The sequence below is a fragment of the Oncorhynchus nerka genome, linkage group LG9a (assembly GCF_034236695.1).
Source record: "Oncorhynchus nerka isolate Pitt River linkage group LG9a, Oner_Uvic_2.0, whole genome shotgun sequence".
Taxonomy (NCBI): domain Eukaryota; kingdom Metazoa; phylum Chordata; class Actinopteri; order Salmoniformes; family Salmonidae; genus Oncorhynchus; species Oncorhynchus nerka.
Window position 1 is genome coordinate 10633929 of NC_088404.1, and position 7484 is coordinate 10641412.

Consider the following 7484-nt stretch of genomic DNA (forward strand, 5'->3'; position numbering starts at 1 on the left):
GACTGGCCATCCTTCATAGCCTGGTTCCTCTCAGGTTTCTTCCTAGGTTTTGGCCTTTCTAGGGAGTTTTTCCTAGCCACCGTGCTTCTACACCTGCATTGCTTGCTGTTTGGGGTTTTAGGCTGGGTTTCTGTACAGCACTTTGAGATATCAGCTGATGTAAGAAGGGCTATATAAATACATTTGATTTGATTTGATTCATATTGTTAAGCCCCAATAGATAACTCCTAGTACCGCACAAAGTAGAAATCCCAAGATGGCAATAAGACCAATATCCTTCTGGGAGAGTGTCCTGTGGACATATGAGACCCAATTAGAGCTTTTTGGTAATGCAAACCATCTCTATGGTTACAGAAAACAAAATGAAGCCTTCAATGAAAATAACACCTTCCCTACAGTCAAACATGGAAGAGGTTCAGTGATGCACTGGGTGTCTTGAACGTGTGCCTGGCATCATGAAATCAGGAGAATACCAAGTCATTTTTTACTACAACGTCAGAAAGCTTGGTCTCCGTCGAAGGTCATGGGTCTTCCAGCAGGACAATGACCCCAAACACACTTCAAAAAGCACCCGGGAACGGTTCAAGACAAAACGCTGGACTGTTCTGAAGTGGTCAGCAATGAGGCCAGATCTAAATCCCATTGAAAACTTGTGGAGAGATCTGGAAACAGCAGTTGGGAGAAGGCACCCGTCAAATCTGGGAGAACTGGAGCAGTTTGACCAAGAGGAGTGGGTCCAAACTGCCAGTACAGAGGTGCAGGAAGCTCATTGATGGTTATAGGAAGGGCTTGATTGCAGTAATTTTGACTAACGGCCGTGCTACCAAATATTAAGTGTTGGGTGTCAATCACTTCGTCAATGCCATTTCTGTTTATTTTCTGACTTAAATTGATATATTAAGATCTGAATCAAAAACAAAGGTTCTGTACTATTAACAGTAAAATAAAGAATTGCGGACACCAAATATTTTAGCCAATTTCAACTTACTGTTAGGGAAAATTGTGAGTTACTTGAAGAAAGGGTGCCAATATTTTTGGTCACGACTATTAGTAGATATTAGACAAGTGGAATATTATAGATAACTGCTTCAGTAAAGATAGAAGTGTAGTGTATTGATCCTGAAGTGTAGTGTATTGATCCTGAAGTGTAGTGTATTGATCCTGAAGTGTAGTGTATTGATGCTGAAGTGTAGTGTATTGATCCTGAAGTGTAGTGTATTGATCCTGAAGTGTAGTGTATTGATCCTGAAGTGTAGTGTATTGATCCTGAAGTGTAGTGTATTGATCCTGAAGTGTAGTGTATTGATGCTGAAGTGTAGTGTATTGATGCTGAAGTGTAGTGTATTGATGCTGAAGTGTAGTGTATTGATGCTGAAGTGTAGTGTATTGATGCTGTAGTGTAGTGTATTGATGCTGAAGTGTAGTGTATTGATCCTGAAGTGTAGTGTATTGATGCTGAAGTGTAGTGTATTGATGCTGTAGTGTAGTGTATTGATGCTGAAGTGTAGTGTATTGATCCTGAAGTGTAGTGTATTGATCCTGCAGTGTAGTGTATTGATCCTGCAGTGTTTGATGGTGTCCAACATTTGAAATACTGGTCTTGTGTCAATATTGAAAGAGCAGTAGGACTACCAACTGCAAACACAGTGCAGTATGCAAACACAGTGCAGTATGCAAACACAGTGAAGTATGCAAATACACTTGCAAAAAAAACACAGAAATTCAAAAACATATTGGATCTTTTAGAAATCGTAGAGTGTGTGAGAGTGAATAAACTGTCAACTACATGCTAAAAACATTTTAGAAACGGGAGACTCTTTCTGTGGGAGACGCTTACTGTGGGAGACGCTTACTGTGGGAGACTCTTACTGTGGGAGACTCTTACTGTGGGAGACTCTTACTGTGGGAGACTCTTTCTGTGGGAGACTCTTTCTTTGGGAGACTCTTACTGTGGGAGACTCTTACTGTGGGAGACTCTTTCTTTGGGAGACTCTTACTGTGGGAGACTCTTACTGTGGGAGACTCTTTCTTTGGGAGACTCTTACTGTGGGAGACTCTTACTGTGGGAGACTCTTTCTTTGGGAGACTCTTACTGTGGGAGACTCTTACTGTGGGAGACTCTTTCTTTGGGAGACTCTTACTGTGGGAGACTTACAGTGGGAGACTCTTTCTTTGGGAGACTCTTATTTATGTGTGTAATTCAATAATGTGTGTAGGCATTTTTTTATTATTATTTTTATTTATTTTTTACCTTTATTTAACCAGGCAAGTCAGTTAAGAACAAATTCTTATTTTCAATGACGGCCTAGGAACAGTGGGTTAACTGCCTGTTCAGGGGCAGAACGACAGATTTGTACCTTGTCAGCTCGGGGGTTTGAACTTGCAACCTTCCGGTTACTAGTCCAACGCTCTAACCACTAGGCTAGTTGCCAATATTTTCTTAGTGTTAGAGAGGTATTTGGTATCGAATTACCCAAGCTATCAAAAACCCTTTCCTGCAACACACCTTAGATGGAACCGTGCCCTGTCCCATCAAAACGGAAACATAAGGTTACTCACCAGGCTGAGTAAACACACAGACGCTGATGAGCTGGTCCACTGCCCGTACTGTCCCGTCTTGGTCCAGTACTGTTGTCTTGGTCCAGTACTGTTGTCTTGATCCAGTACTGTTGTCTTCATCCAGTACTGTTGTCTTGGTCCAGTACTGTTGTCTTGGTCCAGTACTGTTGTCTTGGTCCAGTACTGTTGTCTTCATCCAGTACTGTTGTCTTGGTCCAGTACTGTTGTCTTGATCCAGTACTGTTGTCTTGGTCCAGTACTGTTGTCTTGGTCCAGTACTGTTGTCTTGGTCCAGTACTGTTGTCTTGATCCAGTACTGTTGTCTTGGTCCAGTACTGTTGTCTTGGTCCAGTACTGTTGCCTTGATCCAGTACTGTTGTCTTGGTCCAGTACTGTTGTCTTGGTCCAGTACTATAGAAATCCTACAAGCTCCAAAGCACCTGAGCTCTTAGATTCCAACCAATTACTTCTCCTCACTTCCAGGCAGAAGTAAAGCCAGGATTAGAACGAGGTCGGTGTCCCATGCAGTAAGGGTTTTCTAAAAGACTGCTTTTCCTCTCGTCCCGTGTCTATCTGTCTCTCTTGACAACAGAGAAAAAAATAACCACAGAAAAAAATCCTGCTCTTTTATTTTCCCGTGCTCTCTCTTGTCTTCATCCTCTCTTTGTCTCTGCACACACGGTGTGGTGTGAACAAGCAGCTATCCACCTCATCAACTCTGTGGCATGAGCTCTCTCCAGCCTCACTGTGTGGAGTGGAGTAAAAACAGACGTGCTCCTAGTATCTCTCTCTCTCTCTCTCTCTCTCTCTCTCTCTCTCTCGCTGTCTGTCTCTCTCTCTCTCTCGCTGTCTCTCTCTCTCTCTCTCTCTCTCTCTCTCTCTCTCTCTCTCTCTCTCTCTCTGCTACACTCTCTCTCTCTGTCTGTCTGTCTGTCTGTCTGTCTGTCTGTCTGTCTGTCTGTCTGTCTGTCTGTCTGTCTGTCTGTCTGTCTGTCTGTCTGTCTGTCTCTCTCTCTCTCTCTCTCTCTCTCTCTCTGTCTCTGTTTCTCTCTCTCTCTCTCTGCTCTCTCTTCTCTCTCTCTGTTTGTCTCTCTCTCTCTCTCTATCTCGCTCTCCTTCTCCCCCCCCTCTCTATCCACTGCAGAGCATTGCAGTGTTCCCCCTCCCCTGATCGGTCTTCTATAATAGGCTTAACCCTTTCCTGCCTGGAGGGGGAGCCGCTTCCTTTTGTTCTGGTCCCGTCCTTTCTCCTTTCAGAGCGGCCCTGACATGCTCTGGGATGGGGTAGTCTATTAAAAAGGCAGTTTGTACCGTTAGGTATCTACAAATAAATAAATAAATAATAGAAGAGTAAAATACGTAATAATACAAGTAATAATATATACACAATGAGTAAAGAGAACTTATATACAACCTATATACAAGTCGATGTGCAGGTGTACAAGGTAAATGAGGTAGATACAGTACATAGATAGTAAACAGTGGGCGTGGGTGTGTACCATGTTAATTCCTTAGTAATGTGGACACGAGGAAATTGAAGCTCTGGACCCACTCCACTACAGCTCCATTGATGTGGATGTGAGCTTGCTCGGCCCTCCGTTTCCTGTAGTCCACAATCAGCCTCTTTGTCTTGCTGACGTTGAGGGAGTGGTTGTTTTTAAGGGTGGCAGGTAGCCTAGCGCTTAGGGAGTTGGGCCAGTAAACGAAAATTTGCTGATTTGAATACATGAGCCGACAAGATGAAAAAAAATCTGTCAATGTGCCCTTGGATGAAGGGACTTAACCCTTGTTTATTCCTATATACACTGTACCACTATGGCTGGCCCTGTAAAACTGACACATTTTACTGCACCTATCCTATGTATGTGACAATAAAATTATTTTAAAAATAGTGGGGGGCGGGGGGCACCACACTGACCTCCTCCCTATAGGCTGCCTATTCGTCATCGGTGATCATTCCTACCACCGTTGTGTAGTCAGCAAACTTGATGAGTCGTGAGAGGCTAGACAGTCGTGGGTGAACAGGGAGTACTGCAGGGGACTTAGCATACACCCCTGAGGAGCCCTGTGTTGATAGTCAGCTTGGCAAAATGCTTTATTGGAATACCCTCATCGCCTAGGGACGTTCCGTCAGGAAGTCCAGGATCCAGTTGCAGATGGAGTTGTTCAGTCCCAGAGTCCTGAGCTTGGTGATGAACTTGGAGGGGACTACGGTGTTGAATGCGGTAGTCAACAAACAACATTCTTACATAGGTATTACTTTTGTCCAGGTGGGTGAGGGCAGTGTGGAGTGCAAAAGAAATTGGTGGTGACCTAACATAATCGTTTGTGGTGCTTTCGCTGTAAAGCCTATTTGAAATCGGACACTGTGGTGGGATTAACAACAAGATTACCTTTAAAACGGTATAAAATACATGTATGTTTGAGGAATTTTAAATATGAGATTTCAGTTGTTTTGAATTTGGCGCCCTGCACTTTCACTGGCGATTGTCATATAATCCTGTTAACGGGATTGCAGCCCTACGAAGTTTTAAAGGTCTTACTCACATCAGCTACCAAGAGCGAGATTACACAGTTGTCTGGAACAGCTGGTGCTCTCATGCATGGTTCAGTGTGGCCTGCCTCGAAACTAGCACACAAGGCATTTAGCTTGTCTGGTAGGCCCCGCTTGCGGGTTTTCTTTTGTAATCCATGATGGCTTGCAAGCCCTGCCACATCCATCGAACATCCACATGCCATGTTGTGTGAGAAAAATCTAAACTTGCCCTAGTCAAAAGTAGTGCACTATGAAGAGAATAGGGTGCCGTTTGGGACGAATCCTTGGTAAACACTCAAAACAGTGCCTTCTCAAACTTCAGAGGAGTTCAGAAGAGAATGTATTTAATAATTTATAGACATTAATATTGCAGCCTGCTGATCTTTTAGTCCTCAGACTCTGTTTGATATTTTCCACCATTTATTTCCCCCTTCTTGTGCGTGTGTGTGTTCATGTATGTGTGTGTTTGTGTGTGTGTGTTCATGTATGTGTGTGTTGTGTGTGTGTGTGTGTGTGTTGTGTGTGTGTGTGTTTGTGTGTGTGTGTGTGTGTTCATGTATGTGTGTGTTTGTGTGTGTGTGTGTGTTTGTGTGTGTGTGTGTGTTCATGTATGTGTGTGTTTGTGTGTGTGTGTGTTTGTGTGCATGCGTGCGTGCGTATGTGCATGTGTTTGAATGTGTGTTCCTACTTCGTGTTCGTGTGTGTTTATCAAACTTTCCCCAGCCAGCCCTTATCAGATAACTTTGCAGCTGATTCTTATGATTCTACCGATTCTATTGATTCTACTGAATTCTATTGATTCTACTGATTCTAACGATTCTACAGATTATTTTGATTCTATTGATTCTACTGATTCTAACGATTCTACAGATTATTTTGATTCTATTGATTCTACTAATTCTACTGATTCTATTGATTCTACTGATTACTGATTCTAATGATTCTATTTATTCTACTGATTCTACGGATTCTATTGATTCTATTGATTCTACTGATTATTGATTCTACTGATTCTATTGATTCTAGTGATTATTTTGATTCTACTGATTACTGATTCTATTGATTCTACTGATTATTTTGATTCTATTGATTCTACTGATTATTTAGATTCTATTGATTCTACTGATTATTTTGATTCTATTGATTCTATTGATTCTACTGATTATTTTGATTCTATTGATTCTATTGATTCTACTGATTATTTTGATTCTATTGATTCTATTGATTCTACTGACTCTACTGATTCTACTGATTCTAATTCAGTGGCGGGTGCTTTCTTTCATATTCATGTTTTGCTGCACATCAAGAGATCTGCCTGAGCATCAGAACCATAGGCTTCTACAGAACCACTTTCATCTGACTGCTGCAGCATGCATACTGCACCACACACACACACACACTCAAGTCATACGCACGTACGTGCGTGTCTTATCTATTTAAATCCCTCGCCGCCCACTTCACACCAGAACCCCAGCAGAGTAGAACATCATGTCTGTGGAACTGTGGATTTGAGTTATAAAGGAGATATCTTTAAGGGAAATAAACTTTGATGTAATTTGCTATTGATGAAGTTGGGTAATATATACTATATATACAAAAGTTTGTGGACAGCCCTTCGAACTAGTGGATTCTGCTTTTTCAGCCACACCTGTTGCTGAGAGGTGCATAACATCGAGCACAAAGCCATGCAATCTCCATCGACAAACATTGGCAGTGAATGGCCTTATTGAAGAGCTTAGTGACTTTCAATGTGGCACCGCCATAGGATGCCACCATTCCCACAAGTCAGTTAGTCAAATTTCTGCCCTGCTAGTGCTGCCCCAGTCAAGTGTAAGTGCTGTTATTGTGAAGGGGAAACGTCTAGGAGCAACAATGGCTCAGCCACGAAGTGGTAGGCCACACAAGCTCACAGAACGGGACCACCGAGTGCTGAAGTGAGTAAAAATCGTCTGTCTTTGGTTGCAACACTCACTACCGTGTTCCAAACTGCCACTGGAAGCAATGTCAGCACAATAACTGTGAAATTAGTTGCTAGGGCCGAGCAGCCGCACACAAGCCTAACATCACCATGACCATTGCCAAGGGCGGTTGGAGTGGTGTAAAGCTCGCCGCCATAGGGCCCAGTGGAAATGTTCTCTGGAGTGATGAATCATGTTTCACCATCTGGCAGTCCAAATGACTAATCTGGGTTTGGCGGATGCCAGGAGAACGCTACCCCCCCCCCCCCCCCAACGCATAGTGCCAACTGTAAAGCTTGGTGGAGGAGGAATAATGGTCTGGGGCTGATTTTCATGGTTTTGGGCTAGGCCCCTTAGTTCCAGTGAAGGGAAATCTTAACGCAGCAGAATACAATGACATTCTAGAGAATTCTGTACTTCCAGCTTTGTGG

The 7484-nt window shown here is 43.0% G+C and overlaps 1 protein-coding gene across 1 annotated transcript in view; it reads right to left on the reverse strand.

Annotated features, from left to right (window-relative positions):
- LOC115127849 (G-protein coupled receptor 22-like) overlaps nucleotides 1-3416 on the reverse strand; it is a 20242-nt gene extending 16826 nt beyond the window's left edge. Inside the window, exon 1 of the mRNA XM_065022297.1 lies at nucleotides 2560-3416. The gene's annotated coding sequence lies outside the window, so the exon portion shown is untranslated. The remainder of the gene's footprint in view (nucleotides 1-2559) is intronic.
- Between the last annotated feature and the right edge of the window lie 4068 nt (nucleotides 3417-7484).